We start from the raw sequence: 22,979 nt of genomic DNA, 5'->3' as shown, positions 1-22,979 counted from the left end.
TGACCCAAATATGGCAACAAATCTGATCTTGTTGTTAAACACATGTGGATTAGAGGATAAGAAAAAAAATCTAATAAAAATTCAAAAACAATACCTAGTAGTCCTTTAATGGAGGCAGATAGAGATATTGTTTCTGAACTGCAGGGTTTCAATTTGTCTTTCTTATTACTAAGGAAGAAACACAATGGTAGTCCTCTATGGAATTTTGAGAAAGCACATGTTTTTACTCTTTGTGTTTCTGTGAGCCATAGAAAAAGGTACATAGAAAACTGTTATTTTTTAGTTAGGCCCATAACATTAGGCTTTTAAGCAGGTCCAGGTTAATTTGCAGACCATTCTCTCCAATTTGGGTCATATGATCCAGAACACCTGATCATATATGAGGAATCAGTGAGAGATAAGGATATTGTTTGATGCTTTGCCTGACTTCCATGGGTATATCACAGCTTGTAATGTGGGACATGGTAGCGACATCAAGTGCTGAGAAGCTCAATTGCAACATGAGTAAACTCATACCATGTACCAACTATAGGCTTCTCTGGCAGAAGAATGCAAGAGATGTTAATTATAAGCTTTTGACATTTTTATTTAAAAAAGTTCTTAGTTATGAGGACTTAGACTATTCCTTAAGGAGCTGTGGTCTGTAAGGTTGGTCAAGTCTGGAATGCTGAAGCAAACCAAGATTATCTGCTGCTGTTATTCACACAACTCATCGTTCTAGATGTTTCCTGCTTACATGTTTAAACAAAAACTCAAGTTTCCAAACAATTTAATTTCTGTCTATACCATGATTGCATAGCTGGTGCCAGGGGTTCATTTGAACCAGATTATCATTAATATTGCTCTGAGTATGTTGTCCATTACAGTAAGTATGTCTCCCTCTCTTTTGGTGGGTGATTCTGTACTGTAAAATGGCTTTTGTCACTGTGGGATTCCATTGCATTTTATTCATTTTATTGAATCTTATCTACTTGGCATAAAAGGTGGGGCAGCCAGAGATCCTAAAATATTCTTGTGCTCTTTTTTTTTTAAACAAATCTGCCTATATTTCTATTAAAAGTTGTATCATACAGACTCCTATTGTGAAAGAGTGTACTTTGGATGGCAAATCCATTAGAGTATTCCATTTTACCTGAACGTTTCAAACTTTTTTAAAATCAACAATTCAATGAGTAACAGTGAATCCCAGATCACTCACAGTAAACCATCTTTTGGCCCATAAATCAAATATTCAATAAAGTAAACTATTGCTTTCATTTTTAACTGTGCCAATTTAAATTTTAAACATGTGCTTTCTCATATTTATATACTCTACTGGATATAGTTTTGGTTCCACCTTTGTTCCTTAGCCTTAAAAACCATTCATAATAATATTTATGATTTCTTTTTTAGTGCATTAGAAAATTAATGTAATGGTAGAATTTTGTATTGGTAGGTTATACTTTCTTTTTTAAAATATATTTTACTATGTTTTACTTTAAACATATATATTTATATTACTACACATGAGTAAAATAGGCTACATACAGCAGGAAAACCCACGAGACAATGAGGAGTTATATAAATGTTACATTCATAGTGATTTGGCTATTCGTATTTGGTAAACTTGAAGTAAACATCTTTCCTATCTTGTTCGGTCTAAATTTTTGAATGGAGATTAATATCTATAATATCTCATTTCTATTAACTTAAAACAAATATCTTGATCTCAAAATCTCTTTAACTCTAACCTACTAAGCTTAATTGAAGGACTAAACTATCTGGTCTTCAAACTCATCCGAGACTTGAGAAGGGATAAAATTTAAATACCTGAGTGAACCCAGTGTACAGGTTAGCAGGTTTGAAAATGAAAAAATGGCTGAGACAGTTTACTCCTTGCACAATCACCAAACACTCTCTATAACATTGGAGCATCATATTCAGCCTTCTGGCCCAATATATCTGACAAACATATTTGCAAGACAGGAACTATTGAGGACTTGCTTACCCTGCCTTGTCAGAATTTGGCCGTCGACTCTGCCTGCCTGTAAACTTGCCCATTTTTACGCAGAATTCTGTGTGTGGCAGAATGAGGACATTTTGCTCAGTGTCTTGTTTGCCACACTTGAAGCCATCTCAGACCCATTTTGGGTCCTCTCCCATGTCTCTATCTCAAATTAAACAATATTAATAATTTCTAATCAAGAAACCCAATTTAATTACTGATATCTTTCCAGGCTGATAGTAAGCTTTTATGGAATGTATTCCAATTCTATGAGGACTTTCGTTTGGACTTTGGCAATGTAAACTTAATGGCTACTGGATAGAAAATCCTTTCTCCTCGAAAAGCTTAGAAACACTTCTGTTATATGTTCTTCTGAAGTTGGAAATCTGCCTTTGATGTCATTATTTTCCTTTGATACTTTATCTAGGTACATGAGAAGGTAAGAATTGTCATCACTATATACTTTACTTTTCCACAAATGTTCACATGTTTTACATACAGTCACTTAGTTCCTTGATCATCACAAGTAAATTAAGATTAGAGATTGCATTTATCTTGAATAAATTTGAAACTATTTCACATGCCAGGTTCTGAATATTCTTCATACTACCAGGAATATCTTCAGTAGCTAGGATTGTCATGCTGGGATCCAGTTCCAGATGATAATAGCACACTAGAGACATTACAATTCTCTTTTAGAGAGGCAGTCTCAGTAACAGTCAGCATTACTCAAGGCTATGTAGAGTAACAGAACCAAGAAAAGAAATATAAACCACAGATATAAGTTGTAGGTTTCATCTTTTCCAAACCTACTTTATTTGGCATTCTTTAAATGCTTATACTTCCCTTCAAACTGACATACCCTAGATAGTAGAGAAAGGAAGTTTATGGAACAGGAGAAGTAAACCTTTCTGAATTCAGTTGCTGAGAGTGATTCCCCAAGTATAGTCAGCATAATTTTAGCAGACCAGAAATTCCACCAAAGTTGATGGTGGAACCTGGAACAGCAGTAGGAGCCTGGAGCCTCGAAGTGTTCTCTGGAGCAGTCCTCTTTTGGAGTGTCTGAATATGATAAAAAACCAGACAATACCAAGACCCCAAAAGCCTCAGTCTCCTGTTGAGGGTATATATATGTATATACGTTCAAAGTCTGTACTAGGATGTTTTTCAGCTGGCAAAAACCAAGCTCCCCAACCCCCCACAAACTGGTTCAACTTGTAAGTGGATAAATATCACCTGGTCTCTCACAAATCTGCTCCCCATTCCACACTTGGGATCAAAATAAAAACACATTTGCATTCACTACAACTATATTTCTAATGTGAAACAGGTTTTATGGGCCAACAGGGATTACATTGTAGGATAGGGATGGACTACCTTCTTAGTCCATGACAGTGGGTGTTTCTCATGGGGTGCTTCTAGTGCCAGCCCACATGGGAGAACTGAAGAGTTACAATGTCAGGTAAAGCCTGAAGTGGCAATTGAAGGCAGGGTAGATATACTCAGCAAAGCATGAAACAGAATTATACCTTGGATGTATTCTAGGTAATGGTACCCAAACTTCCTTTATACCGCTAATAAGTATCTTCAACAATACTCTCAGAGAAATGTCCAGATTTCAGATGCAGCCAAGTAAACTACCAAGATTTTCCCAGTGCAGCCAAAGAAATTCTGAGCAAAAATGACACTGTTGGAAGTATCCCATTGTATATTTTTTGTTTATTTTTGTTATTCAAGACAGGGTTTCTCTCTGTGACCTTGGTTGTCCTGGAATCACTTTGTAGAATAGTCTGCCTACAGACTCACAAAAATTTGCCTGCTTCTGCCTCCCCAAGTGCTAGGATTACAGGTGTGTGCCTGGTATGTCAGTATATCTTAATTCAAATTATATTATAGAAGTGTGATAATAGAAATACACGATGTCATACAAATCAATTAATATATCAATGGAGTACATAATTAATCATAAAATTTAGGGATAAACTTTGCATCTCTAGCTGCATGAACTTTCCATAACATTGGAATACACATTGGAAAATCAAATAATTTATCTGGGATGTAGAAGATATAGAAAAACTAAATGAGATATCTTCCATCCTGAACAATAACCATCTCCAAATTGACCTAATATCTTAACATAAAACCTAAACTTATTAACTGAAAAATAAGGAAAGATACTTAAGATTTAGGAATAGTCAAGAGTATTCTGAATAAAATTAACATTGCTCAGAAAATAAGGACAACAATAAAGAGTAAGGGACTCAAGAATTTTGAAAGTTCTTTATGGAAAAAGGAGCAATAATGTGAAGACATATGTGAAAGCCAATTAATGTTATTGTACAGTGGACTAGAACTCAACAGCAAAGAAACAAATCATTGAGTTTTACAAAGGAAATGAACTGCTATCAAAGATGAAATACAAAAGTCTGATAAGTATGAAAAGATGTTCAGCCATACTAACCATCAGAGAAGGATGTTTCCACCTTAGTCAGGATAAGAACTGATCAGAAAACAACTAACATATAATGGCAATAGTATAAGGAAAGAAAACTCTTGTATACCCATTGAAAAGAAATGCAGTACAGCCATCTGGAAGTCAATATGTAGGTTTCTTAAGTTGAAATGAAGATCTTCTATATGATATAGTTACAAGACTCCTGAGTGTTTACCAGAAGGCTAGAACATAATCATGTTAAAGAGATAAGTGTGTATCCATGTTTATTGAAGTGATAAGTTATGGAACTAACCAAGGGGCCAAGTATTAGAGTAATGTATAAAACAATGGAACATTTCATCATAATTTATAATTTTCAAAAAATGAATCCAAGTGGAGGTCATCATATAAGTGAATTAAGTCATTCCTAAAAAGATAAAAATTGTACATCTTCCATCATTTTCATTTCTAAATTTTATACATTTAAATAAATCCTGTAAATATGTATAAAGTGAAAACAAAGATGATAAAGGGGAAAACAAACTTCAGCCAAAGTAGAATAAGAGGCAGAAAGTGTGATCAATTGTTAAACATATATCCATTCCTAAATGAAATTTGACAAAATATCTAAAATTTTCACCAAATATTTAAAATACTCAAAACATAATTCAAAAAAGAATTATGAATAACATTAAACATATGTCATAGTTTAAATGAGAAATTTCCTATAAGTTAAAATATTTGAACACTTGGTCCTCAACTGGTAATGGATTGGGCTGTTATTGTGAAGAACCTGGTGATGTTGAATGTTTAGTAATTGTGGAAATTTTTTACTTGAAATGTGTTTAAATGTTGTAATCAGAAGCCAATGGTTGACTCTAAGAGAAATCTGGAGACAGTAGTGTTGATAGTAATGAGTCATGTGGAGACCTAGATTAAAATTTTTCATAGGGCAACAATATTACCAACTTGGCTAGAGTCGATTCTTAAAGTTTGGCAAAAATCTATTGGCTTCATCCTGTACTTATCCTTAGATTTTGCCTGAAAATAAATTTAGAGAGTACTGGAATAATTTCATTAGTAGAGGCAACATCAAGTCAGGATGCTATTTAATATGTGGTATGTTTATTATTAATGAGCATTATGCATGTCGGCAAGAATAAAGAAGAAGTGGTGTGGAAAGAAAATTTTAAAATGTGCAGTTTTGTAAAAAAAAAAAAACAATCATATTAAGACTATTGAGATAGCAAAGGCTTGTGCTAAAAGACATACAGACATGAGACATACAGACATACGGACATGAGGCCCAAGCCGTGCACTGGAACAAAGTAAAGGTTGTCTTGATTGCAAGATCTTCATGAAGCTAAACCAACAACTACAAAACAGCCTAAGGTATTTCTCTTCAAATAAAACAAGTTAATAAAACTAGATGCAGCCAAAGTGATTCAAAGATTCCAGAACCAATCTGAAACAGAAATTGGAAGTTGATAGTATCGTTCACATTATGCTGGCTTTAAAGACAGAGGTGATTTAAAGCTGGCACCATTACAAATTCTTCTTCCTCAGTTTCAGAGAGATGCCGAAGCCAGGCAGCAAGTGGCTGGAGAATTTACATTTGAAGACCCTGAGAGGGCAAAAGTTTGTGATTGACCATTTTGAGATTCTATGAAATAGAAGGTGAGTTTCAGTATATTGCAGACATTAAAGCTGTACATTAAGTTAAAAAGGTTATTGTCATTCCTGCTGTTTCCTTCTTGTTTTAGACCAATATTTTCTCACTGTACCATAATTTCTCCCTTTTAAATAGCAATGCATATTATGCGCTATTATGTTTGCATTTTGGTTTGACTGGTGGAAACAATTAATGTTTATCTGAAGTCTCAGAAGGGACTTTCAATTTAACACTTTTAATCAATGTTGTGACCACATAAGACTATGGAGACTTGGAAGTTAGATTGAATGCAATTTGCATTATGATATGAATAAGAGCCTATGAGGTCCAGGGTGTAAAATGCATTCACTTGAATAAGAATAACTCTTCTCCCCAACCCTGGCTATAATGTTTCATACTCAGTCCTCAGTTGGGAAGGCTTTGAGAGTTGAAGGTCTTGAAATGATTCTAGCTCCCTATCTCTTCCTACTATTTGTGGTTCAAAGTATAGAGTCTCAGAAGACATGCCTGCCATTTACTGCATGTTTCACTGTCATTACTTGTTCTAATACATTAGATTCAGAAGTTCAAATCAACTGTTTCTTCAAAAAATTCCTTTGGTCATGGTGTTTTGTAACTGCACCAGTAAAGTAACAATGTAAATGAAATCATGCAACACAAAACTGCATCTTATAAAAGAGAACATGGTAGAAACTGAATAAAAAGGAAAGAGTCTAAGGCAATATCAGTCCTATCAAATGTTAGTGCTTCTGAGAGAGCAATTAAACTACTAACCTGTAACTCAAGAGTTAACATAATTACACCATTGTCAGTACAGGAGGCAACACCACATCATGGCAAAATACATAAGGGACATTTTGCACTCTTTATGAAAGTTCAAAAAAAGTTCTTATGTTTGAATCTTATTTGATAATAGCTATTACCAAACAGTAGTTTAGTCAAAACAAGAAAAAAATGTACAAGTTTTCAATGCTTAGTTAGTTTTCTATATACTCCAATTTAAGAAATGCTTCTATGTGGATTCTATCATTTTACATTACTTTATATTCACTAAAAAGGAATCTATCCTAAGAGGAGCTAAGCATATGTACTATAAAAGACTAGAAAACCAATACATAAAATTATTAATGAAAAATAACAGTTGAATTCTTCACAATGCAGTTACATAAGATTAGCTACATAAGATGATTTTCCTACATCAGTCAACGAATTTTTAAATATTACATTACAAAATAAAATGAGTGAGATAATCTTAATTAATATGAAAATTATATTTAGTAAGTTATCTCTTCACAATGAAATCAAAGTATAATAAAATCAAACAAAGAGGCCAATCAAAAAACTCACTTAAACACTACTCATCCATGAGAATTTATTGTAAACAAACAATGGTTATCATATTCATTGTTCTTCTTTACTATTTTACTCAATATTTTTCCCTTTGTAGTGGGAAAAGAATAATAAAAATGCATGCATGTTAGGAAGAAGGGGTGAAATATTATTCATAGATAATATATGTTATAACTCCACTATTAGAAATAGTGCATTCACTTAAAAAGTTCTCAGTTACAAGATTAATATATAAAAAACAGTTCTCTGTACAATAAAATAATCCAAAATTATAATGCGTATTACAATTATGCAAATAAAAGCCCATCTCAGAGGTTCTACATTACATGGTATAACAGTTTCCTCTCAGATTAATATCTTTCATTTTTGAGTAAAGACCATTAAAACATGGGATGTTTGTTGGCAGGGGTTAAACAAAATACAGTTTTAAAGCATAATATTTAAAGAGAAGAGGAAGCATCCCATTTTACATGGAAGCTGGTTAAACTCAGGTAATAACCAATTTAAAGACATCAATAAGTCCCTGAAACTGACCAGACTCACTGGGTACCTTCCATGACAGTGTACATAATCTGTAGAATCTGATGAAAGACACTGTCACTAAGCTGAGATACCTAAACAGAGCAGAACCAACTGAATTGATTGGAAGAAAGAGACACTAGTGAGGCTCAGATCACCTGAGCTACTCTTAAAGGACACATCCAACATGTTGAACTGCTGCTAGGTTTAGTCGTGCACTCACTTTTGCAATTTTATTATCTGCCACCTTACTGGCCTAAACTTTGGTGAACACTGCCTTCGAGACATTTCTGCTCCTATAAGTAACCTTTTACCCATAGTCTTGTAAATAAGCCCAATATAACACTGAATTCGATTTGCTGGTATCCATATTTTGATCTGTGGCTGATTTCATAAATTTGATGAGTAGATACCTAATTATATCTCCCTTTGAACAGCATCACACCTCACATATTAATATACATTCTCAATATGACAAGATTATACTGATAATATGATGTTTAGAGGATCACCATTTGCCAGTGTTTAGAGTTGAAGAAAAAAATGTGACTAGAAGTAGGTAATAAGAATGCTTCTAAGTGAGAACAGAAAAATGTCACAATTTGTTAGTTTATTTTCTTGAAAGTACATATCAAGGTTGTGTTATATCAGTGATACATGCAATTTTAAAACAATGTGATGCTAATATCAAAATGTCTTCAAATTTTCCTGGGATCTGTACTTAATCTCATATATACATTATCTCATATATACATTATTATTGATGTTGTTTCTCTGAATGTTTGCTTGTCTGTCTGTCTGTCTGTCTGTATATATTTATATGTATATGTGTATCTATGTATGTGCTCTATCCACATATGTGCCTGCTGCCCTCAGTGTTCAGAAGAGAAAAATGGGTCCCTCAGGAGTGGAGATATAGAAGGCTATATATTGTCATGTGTTGGTAGGAACTGAACTCATAACCTCTGCAAAGAAGCAAATGATCTTCACCATTGTGCCATCTCTACAGCTCTATTCTATTTTTTTTTATGAAAAAATATTAGAAGCCAAGTGTTCCAAGCAAATAAACATAAACCATGTAAAAGCCTACCGACTCAATCAACCACAGACTTATTTTAGCATGCACACTACTCATATTTCCTCTAAAAACAGAGTTGTAAATTTCACAGAATTGTTGCTCCCAGAATATTTTCATCATTCATGGTTAAATTTGAACATTTCTGGCATTTCTACTCTTTTCAAGTCTTATTGATTTAAACTCTAAAGCATATAACCACAGGATTATATGACATCTCTAGACTTTAAGACTCATCATTCTTTATTTGTAATGACACATTATAGTTCAAGAGATTCCCTTGCTGGAAGTCTGGGTCTAAGATTTCTTCTGTAGTAATTGATTTCAGAATCAAATGCCAGATTTATATTGATTATTACCATGAAGCCATTCATGATTACTGTGACTTCTCTAACATGATAGTTAATTTTGTATGGCATGTCATGCTAACCTAGAGTAATGAGAACTGACAGTCTGTTTGGCTTAAAGTGATTGTTTTATCTACTACAGTGTGAAAAATAAGTTTCACCACTGTGGCAAATTAGGTAACATGGTGGGACCAACAGTTTTGATTAAAACATGGCTATGGGTCAAGGTTAGAAATCGCCAAGAGACTGATACATATGGTGACAGGTCTATTAATTTGCTTAGATACTAACATTTAATAAATAGCTGCTTATTATCAGTTTCAGATAAATTTCAGACATTGGTTGCTTTTTAATATCAGTTCCAAAGAGCATTAAATGTTTCTAAGGTGGTTGACAAGGTAAATGCCGTATGTATCTAAATTTAGTTCAAACAGAGGTGATATATCTTTAAACAGGAGATGTTTGCATTTTAGTAAATGTTGAAATATTATTAGTTATGATGTAAACTAATAGCTAATATTCAAATGAATCTAGTTTAAATGTCAGTCATAGTATAAACTAGAAGCATTAACATACTGGGCATCCTAAATTCTGAGAATTGCTGTCATAATCCATATCATAAAGAGTACTGTGATGAAGGGCTTTCTTTACCTTTAGCAAAAAAAGAAGATTCCTGATTGTACTATTATTTCTATTGCTTAAAATAAGTTTTTATTTTTGAAATCCCTGAATTGAGAATTGTATTTTTTATTTATTTATTAATTTTATACCCTGAATGCAGCCCTCCTCTCCTCCTGGTCCACCCACCTTTCCCACTTTACCTACCACCTTCTCCTCAGAAAAGGAGACCCCTCTCCCCACCAGCTTACCCCAGGACATCAAGTCACATCAGGACCTAAAGCATCTTCCACTGAGGCCAGTTAAAGCAGCCCCACTAGGGGCAGGTGACCCAAAAGCAGACAGCAGAGTGCAAGTTAAAAACGGCTCTTTTGTTGGTGTTTCAGTCTCTGTTAAAACCCCCTGGTCCTAGATTAGTAGAGTCTCTTGGTCTTCTTGTTGAGTTCTGGTGCCCTGCAAGTCCTTCTATGCTTCCCCCAAACACATACACTTCCACAAGTGTGTGATCTTGAACCTACTACTGGATGCAACCTCCTAGAAGACAGTAGTGCTAGGTTTCTTTCTGCAAGCATAGCTGAGTATCTTTAATAATATCAGAGCATGGCTCTCTCCCATGGGATGGATCTCATGTTGGTGCAGTCATTGGTTGGATATTCACTCAGTCTCTGCTATAGCTTCATCCCTGCATATCTTGTAGGCAAGGCAAATTTTGAGTTGAAGTTTCTGTTGAGTAGTTTGCTGTTATCCTCTAGAAGTCTTGCCTGGCTAGAAAGTAGATGCTTCAGTCTCCATGTCCCCTGTTGCTAGGAATCTTTACCCCATATGTTCCTAGGAGACTATCCTCTTGCAGCATCCAGCTTGTCTCAGAGGTGCTCTCCTGCTTTTGTGGGGTTTGCTGTTGTTTGTTTGTTTGCTTGTTTATAAATTGTCTTTCTTATGGAACTGAGATTCTCCTGAGGAAAAATACTTAGTGTTTTTTTTTTTTTATACCAGTGCCTAGAACAAAACAATGACTCATATTTTTCACTTTAATGACTATGTGAATTCCTAGTTCATGTTGTAAAAGAAAAAAATAATAAAAAGAGTTTTATAAGCATGGAAATATATCATATTAGTGAATAAATATAACTAAAAGGGGTGCATGGAGATTATTATCTAGATAATCCATATAGTAAGATGGTAAAATGAAAATAGATACTTCAACACGGGTTGAAGAAATGATTATTGAATAACAATTAAAAGAAAATATACAAAACACCAAATATTGAGTTAAATATGTAGACAGAAATTACTGTTCTCATTGGTTATAAAAAGCTATCATACATTGTCTTTTTTATGTTAATAATTAAAAAAAAAAGACAAGCAAAATAATCTGCCAAGTTCTAAATTATGCTTCCAACAGACATCTGGTAGACCAGCAGGAGAGAAAAAGCAAGACATCTGAGCTGAATTAGGGTCTCTGGGAAGAGTATGGGGTACAAAGATTCACCAGCATGACATGAAGAGAAAGAAGTGCCATGAGTGAATGAGACAGGGAGATAAGAGAGCATGTGGTGAGTCATGGATTAGTATAGTCAGTTTAATTAAGTTAAATGAGCTAGCTAGGAGGTAGCTAAGGCCTAAACTATAACAAAAATTAATTAATCTCTGTGTCTTTATTCTAACTGCTGACAGATCAAGAAAGTCCCTTTATATACATATATATATATATATATATATATATATATATATATATATATATATATATATATATACACTTGAAATTATTTGCTTTAGTTGGTATTTTATAAATTAATTTTCTGTGGTATTTTGTTTTCAGAAATCATTTGATTATTTGATGTTCCTCAAATCCAAATGTGCTTTCAAAATGGACATCTACTAAGTAAATGTTAACTACTGAAGGCCAGAGCATAATCTGGTCATTATTTGGGCAATCAAATAGATCTGACGTGACACTGGAAAAACTTCACAGATCATTACAGGGTCATCTTTTAATACTATTTTTTGTGATACTCCTTACTCTACATCCTCCAAGAAATCCTCTAGGCATGTGCACCACATTTTGACAGTTATGTACATAAAATATATTATCATATCCTTCACTGTTCTCTCTTATCCCCTGCACCTCCCTCTTTTCATCTCAGTTAAGCTCCTCTCTTCCTCCTGTCTCCTCCATTTTCCACTCTCATGGTTTTTAACACCTCCTAAATGAAAGATTTTATTCTATTTCAGAATTCAATAAATATAGTCTCTTGTTTTCGTTTTTTATTTCTTTCTTTTGTCTACAGATCATACACAGGTAGCCAGAATTTCTGAATAGTCACAATCGCAAAGGCCATGATATATGCAGAAGACAGTGTTTCATGTTTCCCACCCCATTCCCTAGTTCTGACAGTTATTCTAATTTTTCTTTTCACTTTGTATTTGGGCCTTACAATCAGTGATATAGATGCCTTATTTATTTTAGAGTAAGTACTCCGGTGTTGCTTGTTCTCTGAACATCATTAAGTGGATAAAGTACATTTACCAGACTATTCGCATAAAAAGTATTTGGAGGATGCAATGCTCAAGGAGACCTAGTCTATGGACACAAGCACAGATGTTTAGCAGGCAGTTTGATTATGCGTCCATGTCCATTTAGCAGTGTCAGTAGTACATTCTCCCTGGTGGCCTGTCACCTTCCATCTATAGGTTCTTGACCTGGTGATATACCTGGTGCCAGCCAGGTATTTCCTCCCATAGATCAGGCCTCTACTCCAATCAAAAAGCAATTTGTTAACCCCAAATATTCTTCCACATAATATCCTGAAGAAATATGATTGTGTTTAAATAAATATGCTTTTAGAATACACTCAATGTTTTAAAACATAAAAACTTATTATAGAAACCATGATAATTTCTGAAATAAGTGTTGGGAAAGTATTAAAATAAATATAATACTGTTCTTTTAAGGAGGAAGAAGAACAAAACATGGAAAAATCTAGAGTTAAGCATTAAGTACATAGAAACAAAAATATTTTAATAATTTCTGCTCATACTATTCAGTGCAGAAATTTGGAAAGAATTTGTGGTACATGCACTGGTTATGCTGATAAAAGCAAAACACAACATAAGTAATTGAATTTGATATGAGTAACTATGTAGAAAGTATAGTTTTCCTTTTAACTCATTGCCCCACAGTTAATTAAGTTTGAATAGCCAGCATATTCTAAGTTTTAAAATGAACATTACTTCTGTACACAGTCTTTAAAAATTATATCATATATCATATTTAAAATGCTTTCAGGCTATAATTGGTTTACTGAGCATGTAAGGCTAAATGCTTTCTCAATTAGATGCTGGCATTTCTGTTCTCATTTCTCTGTATCTTGCATTTGGATTGCAATTGGATTTAAAAATTTAAACTCATATGTACTAAACATAATTAACACAAAAAAGAGATATTCTTCTCTGATCACTCAATTTAACCAGATGTCTAGTTTTGTCTGTAATTTAGTATCATGACTGTCTAGAAGTAAGAACTTTCATTTTGTTGGCAAAATATAATTAGTCCATAAATACAGTCTAAAGTGAAGATAGCTTCTCCTGACATCTAAGTCTAAGTAAGTTGTAAATGAATATTTTTTGCACTAGAGGACAAGAAGTGGGTTCTTAAGGGTAGATTTTGAAGAGCTTTATATAACAGAAAATTTGATCTTTCTTTTGAATTTTCCATTTTATTAACATTTTTAATATTTTAAAATATTTTACATATACATTTATATTATCACACATATATAAAATAAACTACCTATATCAAGAACAACCATGACACAATCAGAAATTACATAAATGTTAAGTTCTTAGTGTTTTTGCTATTTGTATTTGACAGCCTTGAAGAAAACATCTTTCCTATCTTGGTGTGTCTAAAATTCTGAATGTAAATCAGTCTCCATCACATCTTGTCATTATCAACTTAAAACACCTATCTAGACCTAAAAACACCTTAACCCCTAAACAACTAAGCTTCATTGTAAAACTAAGCTACCTGGTCTGCAACTCCTTCAGAAACTTGAGAAGAAATAAATTTAATTACGTGAGTATGATGGGAGTGCCGGTGAGTAGCTTTCCAAATGAGAACATGACAGTGACAGTTTCTACCTGAATAGTCACCCAAAACTCTATAATGTTGGAGCATCTTCTTCAGCTTTTTGTTCCAATATAGCTAACAGACATAATCCTGAGGCAGGAACTATTGAGGACTTGCTTACCCTGTCTCAACTTTGGGCCTTGGTCAATCTCCACCCACCTGCCTGAACCATACTGCTCAGAAAAAACTAAGACAAAAACAAAACAGGCTGAGCAGAGAGTTGCATAGGCCACAGTCTGCATTAGCTTCTATGCTGTGAGCAACTTGGGCGTGGCTCGATTCTGCCAACGCACCTGAAGCATACTGCTCTGATTCAGCTAAGACATAAAACAAACAGGTTGAGTAGAGACCTTCGAGACCACAATCCTCATTAGTTGCTATTCTGCCAACAGATTCTGGTTCTGATCTTACCCTGCCCACCTACAGCCTATTGGCTTGATCCACCTAGATCACAGAGCAGAGACCTGTGGTGGCCCCACCCCACATTAGTTGCTGTTTCATGAGCAGCTTTTCAACTTAATCTCTCTTCCCTGGCCAGAGGCTTACTGCCCTAACCCATATGGAACACAATAGATAGACAGAGCCCTGCCATTCTGAAAAGGACTATAGCGCACCTGAGCAACTTTGTGCTTGGTAATCTATCAGTCCCCTCCTCTCCTGCCAGACCCAACTGGGATACAGACAGGGTACCCAGCTGAGCAAAGCTGGGTGCAGGATCTAAAACCCAGTGTTCAACATTCTGAAGAGGCCTACAATCCCATTTTTAAAAATAAAATTCAAATTAGAAGTTTGAAAAAATACTAACAGTGATTATTTTTGAATTTTGTATTTCTAGAAAGTTCTTAGAATATTAATGAGGATGTAAGTGTTCCTATAACATAGACCTCATTATAAAAGAATAAATAAATACATAAACATAAGTACTGCATTTAATAGATGACCTACAGTGTATATTTGAAATTAGTCCTGTTAAGTGAACATGAAACTAAACTTATACTGAGTAAAGCTTTTGTTCCTGATTACCAATTATAAATTCAGGAAAGTGATACCTTTATCACTTATTTCAATTTAAAGCCTTTTCATATTATTAGTATATTAAGTAGTTATATTTTCAAAAGTGAAACATGACTGATTTTCAGTCAAGGAAATGAAATAAGTCATTTAAAGTCTTGCTGACACAAGGAGAGTGAATCCACAGAATTGTTTTTGCTTTGTTCTCTTTTCCAAGTTCATGTCTTCCACATGCTAAATTTATTTCCAGTTTTGTTATTATACATTTTATCAGTCTCATCCCAGTTCATCTGCTTCAGTATTCAAAATGACAGCATATACACCACCCTCCATATGAAGTATGAATAGAAATTAATTTTAGACAGGGCATCATTTTTGTTATCTTCATCCCTGGTTGCAAAAAAATCTATCTTATGTTGTGAGATAATATCAGAAACAATTATTAATTCATCTGATAAAAATTATAACTCTAGAAATGAATGTAGTGATATCCCATCTCTGTCATTTGGATCTACAACATTTCACCTTTTTGTTTGCTAAATGAATAATTCTTCCAACTATATTAACACAATTTTTCATCCAAGAACATCAATTTATTAAAACCACAAGTTCCTAAATGATCTTTGTGCACACTTAAATATTAATATACAACATGTGTTTACCACTCAGTGACAGAGATTCAAAATTTTATGTCAGCTGGAAATCTGGTGGTGAACTACCATTCAAATCTTGTGACCTACCTACAGTGGGTGGTCACCAGATTCTACATCCAGGCGTCATGCCACCATTATGCCACCATGGACTTTTAATTATTTTAGAATTATAAGCAAAATAAACATTTTAAAAAGATTCCTCTGTCATGGTGTTTTATCATCTCAGCCGAAAAGTAAATAATACTGTACGGTTTATTATTGTACAATGATGTCTGTGTTTTAAAAAATGACCCAAACACATTTAAGTTCAGCTACTTAATATTTTATAAAGATACCAAAAAAAAAAATAGCTGAAGAAAAGAAATCATTTTCATCAAATAGTTCTGGTAAAACTGGATATCCACATTCAGAAGAATAAAATTAAATCTGTGTCTATCACATTGTAGAAAAAACAAACTTAAAATGGATCAACGACCTAAATGTGAAACTTGAAACTCTGAAACTGCTGAAAGAAAACATATGCAGTCCTCTACATAATGAAGCTATAAGAAAGGATTTCCTGAATAGGACTCCATTTATCCTAGAATTCAGATCAATTCTTGACAAATGGAATTCATAATACTAAAAAAGCTTCAGTACAGCTAAAAGACCAAACAAAAACAAAAACAATCGTTCTGGAAAACTGGAGGCCACAGAATGAAATAGAATCTTTGCCAGCAATACCTCTGACACAGGATTATTGTCTAGCATATAAAAGAACACAATAAACTAAGATCTAAAGAAACAAATGATCCTTTCTAAATATGGACCTAGGGTCTGAATGATGAGTTTTTAAAAGAACAAGAATTGCCAAGAAATATCTCAAAAATATTCATCATCTCTAGCTATTTTGAACATAAGTCAAAGTAACTTTGAGATGTCATCTTACCAGAAAATATCATATACAACATGGTAACACAGGACCAGAAAGATAATGATCACAGGCAGTATCTTATTAGAGGTGTTTAGTTCCAAATCTTTAAGTATTGCTACAAATCCTAGAGTAATTGCAGAAATCAGGAATGTAAAAATTAAATCATTTCCAGAGTAGGTAGTGGAGCAATAGAGAGTGGAATAGCAAGGTCCAAGTACTATCAGGGAAAGGGGGAAAGGAGATGTATGGCTGTTTATTTGGTTTTTAAAGAAGGTGTGGGGGCACACAGGCAGAAAAAAAAATCTCCAGGCTGTTCAGGATTTCAAAGTTTCTACTGAGAAATTAGCTGATATTTGGCAAGATTTCCTTCACACGTGGCTTGTGTTTGCTGTTGTTGCTGTTATAGATCTCAGTACACTTTCTTTGTTATGTACACTTAATTTTTTTGATTATGATATGCCATGGAGATTTCCCTTTTGGTACTAGTCTATTTGGTGCTCGGTATGAAACTTGTATGTATGGTATGGTCATGTCTTTTCTTACTTTGGTGAGGTTCCTTGATCTTGTTCAAGATTTGTTTTACAGCTTTGACTTGGGATTCTTCTCCTTCATCTATGCCTCTAGTGAAAGTTTGGCTTTTTCATTGTGTTTCAACATTTCCTGTGTATCCTTTTCCTGTATGTCTTTAAATGTTCTATGTTATTTAATTTTTTCTCTAGAGCTTATATTTTATATTCAAGTGCTGATTCATTCTAGATCATTTCTGGCTCAACTTCTCCATGTCAAATAACATAAGTAAGGGTTATCTTAAGCAGTTGTGTTTATAATCAGGTAAAGAGCCTCTACAAACACCTATAAAATGTGAGAACATCTGTGGGATATCTTTGGCTACCTACTCGGTTAAAAGTACACAATTTCTGGCACTGGAGATTTTGTTTAAGTTGTCTATTTGGGGAGTTGTCTTTCTTTTTATTTGCTGACTCCATTTAAATATCTTTTGATATTTCTACTGATAGTAGATTTTCTTATGACTTAATTTTCCCTCTTTATGTTTTTTCTTTACTCTGCGCTCACATCTTTTTTTTTACCATTTAGTCCTCGTATTATTGTTTCTTCTTCATCTCTTTATGATGGTACTCTATCTCCCCTTCCTTGAAAGATGTCTCTCTCCATCCCATTTTTTTATTCTTTTCATCTTTTGTGTTGTTCACATTTTACATCTTCACTTATTGTTTTGCCAAAGATATTTATATTTTATAAATGGCCATTTAGATGTATTTTAAATGACATTAACATGGCATGCCTAGTTTGAGGATGGAATTAGTTTCTATTGCCCACTTATTTACTTTCTCACTTAGTAATATGCTTTAGCTATTTTATGATGGATTGCCTGCATAAGATAGGTAAAGAACCACAAAACTTAAGTAAGCTAAAGGTAACTCAAGATAGATGCACAAGTGATAGACATTCTAAATAGTAGAAATAATTAGAGATTCTAATCTTGGTTTTACATGGTCAGATGATATTAGAAAACAGTCTAATAGAAATGCTTATGAGAAGTTAGAACAGATTATACCAGTTCTATAAAAACAAACATACATATTACCTCAGAAGCAGTGTTAGAATGCTATGTTTTGGTATCTGCATGTACTCAGAATATGCATAATGAATTGAAAGATATGCTTGTAACAGATATTTCTAAAAATAAAGACTTGCCATTATTCAATGATATTTACTAGAGAAATTTGAATTAGCTAATAAGGACTATTATAGAAAGTTCTTAACAAAATGTGAAAATAAGTGAATTCAATAAAACAGTAAATATTGAGGATCACCAACAAATGTAGGCACACAGATCATGTACTGCATTGCTATGTCTAACAGAAAACTTTTTATTTTACTTTCAAGTGAATAGTAATAAGTGTCTTCATATAATAGTAAAAGTTACCACCATACAGTCACTTAAATAACTAAGTTAACAATCTGTATTCAATCTCTGGGAAGTGAGAAAAGATAGAAGAGAGCTGTCCTCTGGCCTCTACATATGTACTATATTACACAAACACACACACACACATGTATGTATATATATATATAATAAAAATTTTAAAACTTTTTCTGTCTTCATAATTATAATTCATAACCATTTTAAAATACAAATATTTTCATAACAATTCATATAGTGAATGGTCTTCATATTCTGGTCATATATATTTTTATGTCAAGTATTAGGATCTACTGTCAAATATGTTTGAGCATATAAAGTTTTTCAATAGCAAAAAAATTATTTCACTATATTTTATAGATGAAAAAACACTGACAATGATCCTGCTGAAATATGAAGCAAGACTGGCCTTAAGGTTTGAAATTGTATTTAAATATTTACAAGCATATCTCAATAAGAAAATGAATTGTGTATTATTTCCTCATGTTGTAATATGAAACACACATTCATAATGTTAAACTTTTAGCGTATTACTAAAATAAAAATCAATGACTCTGTCAACCATTAAAATTATGGCATCCATATGTAATGTATATTTAGAGGAATTGCTTTAGCATTTTTGTTTTTGTTTTTCACGAGTGAGTTCCTCTGTATAGCCTTGGATGTCCTGGAACTCATTCTGTAGACCGGACTGGTCTTGAACTCAAGGAGATCTGCCTGGTTCTGCCTTCCAAGTGCTAGAATTAAAGGCATTTGCCACCACCATCTGATAGCATTTTTCAAAGCCTGTAAATAAGCATTATGATTTGGTAACCAGTGAGCTACATTGTAATATTAAACAATTTATGACATATGGAATTGGTTCTAGAGAATTGCATGGAAGAAGTGTATTGAAAGTTATTTTCTCTAAATAATTAAAAGAGATGAAGTAAGTAAAATATTTTAAAATCAATAATGACCTACATTATTTACCTGTATATAAGCTTAGGGGATTATTCTGTTTGAATTTATACAAAACAAAAATAATTTTGAATATGTACCTGAAATTTGCTCAAAATAAAGGGTAGAAGGAAGTAAATTTGAAACACATTGGATTATTTATCTCAAACAAAATTATGACAATAGGTATAACACTTCTCCACAAGAGCTATAGACTTCCTAACAATACCTCCAGGACCAGCTGTGAGAGACATCTGTTCAAATTGGTGGTCAAGGTAGTTCAAGTGTCTTCCCAAACACTGCAGAATATTGTTATTGGCCTTGATTACCTCTTATGGTTTGGAAGTATGTACCAATTGCTGAACACATTGCACAATTATGACATAGGACTTGGAGAATCTGAGCTTGTTCTTACCTGAAAGCCTTCTTATGGTCTTGCCTCCCATAGTACCAGAAAATACTATGCAAGCTGCCAAGATTGAAAGCAAACAGTAGTCCTGTGAATCACAATATTGTCTAGTATGTAATAGTTCACTTTAACTGTAACTTTTATTCCCCTGATGTTTGTGTCATCTCAGAGGCTTACTGCTGAAGAAACTCACTATTTATAGATCTTTCTGAATTCTAGTTGGATAGTTCATATAGGCTTTGATTTTTTGAAACCTACTTTATTTGGGGTTCCTTAATGTCCCTACCTCCCTTGCAACCCACTAACTTTGGGTAGAAGAGAAAGAAAGAAAGTTAATATGGACAGGGGATGTCGATCTTTTTAAACTCAGTTCCTTGTGGTGACTCACTCTTCATAATAAGGATTCCAGCAGTCAAGATAAACGGCAAACAGCAGCAGCAACAGAGGAAGAAAATAGCAGCAGCCTTCTTGAAGCAATCTCTAGAAGGTTTCTCTCTAGGAGCATCTGAAAGGGATTTCTTTCTCTCCCTCCCACTCACCCTCTCATCTCCTAGTTATACCCTCTCAGAGTCTGCCCTAGAATAGTTTCCAGATGGCAAATATCACAGCCCCAGAACTAGGTATTTCCCAGCTGAGAAGATGTTGAGCCCTCTCACAGGGCTGTTATCAGCTGACAAAGATCAGGTGCCTCCACAAGGCTGTAATCAGTTGTGGATGTGCTAAAGGCACTTTCACATCTCAGACTTGAGATCAAACCAAAACATGTTTACAAAACATAAGCAAAATTTCCATTACAGGTTCTACTCAGCTGCTTAGCTCAAACTCTTCTCTAAGCTGAATGATTCAATTGAGTCTCTAAGCTTCTCCTGAATTGTTCTTCTTCTGACTTACATGAACTGAACTACTCCAAACTACACAAACTCAACTGAACCCAACTACACTCAACTGAACTGCACCAACATGTCTGTTCTGAACTCAGCTACTGAAATCTCTACTGTATTCTCTTGTGTTGTCTTGTCTATTCTTTCTCTGTCTACTGTATCCTACTCTCTTGTCTCAACTCAAATGAACTGCTCTTCAGTAGCTTCTCTTTCTTATCTGTATTTATGAGAATTGAGCATATTCTATCTCTGACTCATCCTGTCAAATCTTTCTCTGATTTTTCATTTCCTCTGCCCTTCAACAGTGTCACTTTCAAACATGGGTGCTTCCATCTACAAACTGAGTTTAATTTCATTTTGGGGGAATTAAAGGTATGCACTAATAGCATGTCTGTATTCCATTCAGATAATACTGTAATCCAGGACATGCCTGCACTTCTGCTAATTACCTAGATCTAAAAGATCTTTGGATGTGACACCTTGCCAGAACAACTATATTGCTGGATTAGAATTCCTATGCAGTTTAGCATTCCTAACATCAAGGATTAGCAGCCTAAGGGCCATGGGCAGATCTTTTTTTAAAAATATGCCTGTTCCTTTAAGCATTCCTGTCAGTTTGGGACGTCAAATTCCATATGTCAGAAACAGTTGACTTTTGGATGGTGGTTTTTGGTTACTACAAAAGTTCATAATACTGTTATATCAGAATTTTTTTCAGACAGTAGCAATTTGAGGGAAAATATTGACTAAAATAACACTCAGACTCAGCTTTTTTAGGAAGAAAATTGTAATCATTGAAGATCAGGAAGCATGATTGAACAATGAAGCAGAAAAGCATTATGGGAACATTAGATGCAAGATAAGATTTTGAGGAACAAGGAAGCACTGCCTTTAAAATCCTTCACTAGGACATGAGTTAAAGTTAGAATGTAGGAGACATAGCTAACTTATACAACATGGTGGAAACCTAAAGTGATAGGCTTTTTCAGATTTCCTTCATAAAATCTAGAAGGAAAAAAACCCAGTTTTCTGGCTTTCATAGATTGGAGGGTGTGGTTGGAAGTCCCATTCCGTGCTGTTTAGTCTGTGCTAATAAATTGGCAAGAGAGATACAGAGTGTAGATTCCAGCAGGGTTATTAATTTAGCTTGCAGTGTAGACAGAATGTGTCTAAAGTCAAATCTCACCAGTCTTATTAATTCTGTATACTAGAGAAAGAACTGAAAGACATAATTTTGAGGCAGGAACTATTGAGGACTTGTATAACCTGTCTTGGCAGAGTTTGGCCATCAGCTCAGCATGCATCTAAACATACCTTTTTTCAGGCAGAATTCTGTCTGTGGCTGAAATGAGGACATTTTGCCCAGCAGCTTGTTTGCCACATTTGAAGCCATCTTCATAAGGAAGTTCTTTAATGCTCATCATCTTCTTTGTAGTAGGCTTGGTGTTGCCTGGGGTTAACCTGTTTCATTGTAAATTAATCTTTAAATAATAAAAACATCTTTAAATGCCATATCTTGTATGTCTCTGAGGTTTTGAAGACCATGTCTAATTATTTTATCTTATCTTTCTATATTATCATTTCTATCTGTTACTATATATATATATATATCAGATATATCTGGCCAGAAGGAAGAAGATGATGCTCCAACATTATAGAGAATTTTGGGTGAATGTTCAAGCAGTAAACTGTCTCTGTCATCTTCTCATTTGGGAGACTGACAGCCTGTGCTCCCTGCATACTCAGGTAATTAATTTTAATCCTTTTCAAATCTCTGATGGGGTTGAAAACCAGATAGTTTAGTTTTTCAATTAAGCTTCGTCGTTTAAGCATTAAGATATTTTTACATCTAGATAGATGTTTTAATTTGACAATGATGAGATATGATAGTATTGATTTATATTTAAAATTATAGACTCACCTAAATAGGAAAGATGTTTTCTACAAAGCTGCCAAATACAAATAGCTAAAATGCTATAGCTGTAACATTTATATAAATCCTGATTGTTTCTTGGTTATTCTTGCTGTAGGTAGTTTATTGTATATATATGTAATAATATAAATTTATGTGTAAAAATATTTAATACAAAATGAAAAAAG

The sequence above is a fragment of the Acomys minous genome (genome assembly GCF_964271855.1).
Source record: "Acomys minous genome assembly, chromosome: 1".
NCBI lineage: Eukaryota > Metazoa > Chordata > Mammalia > Rodentia > Muridae > Acomys > Acomys minous.
This window is presented reverse-complemented; position numbering follows the sequence as displayed.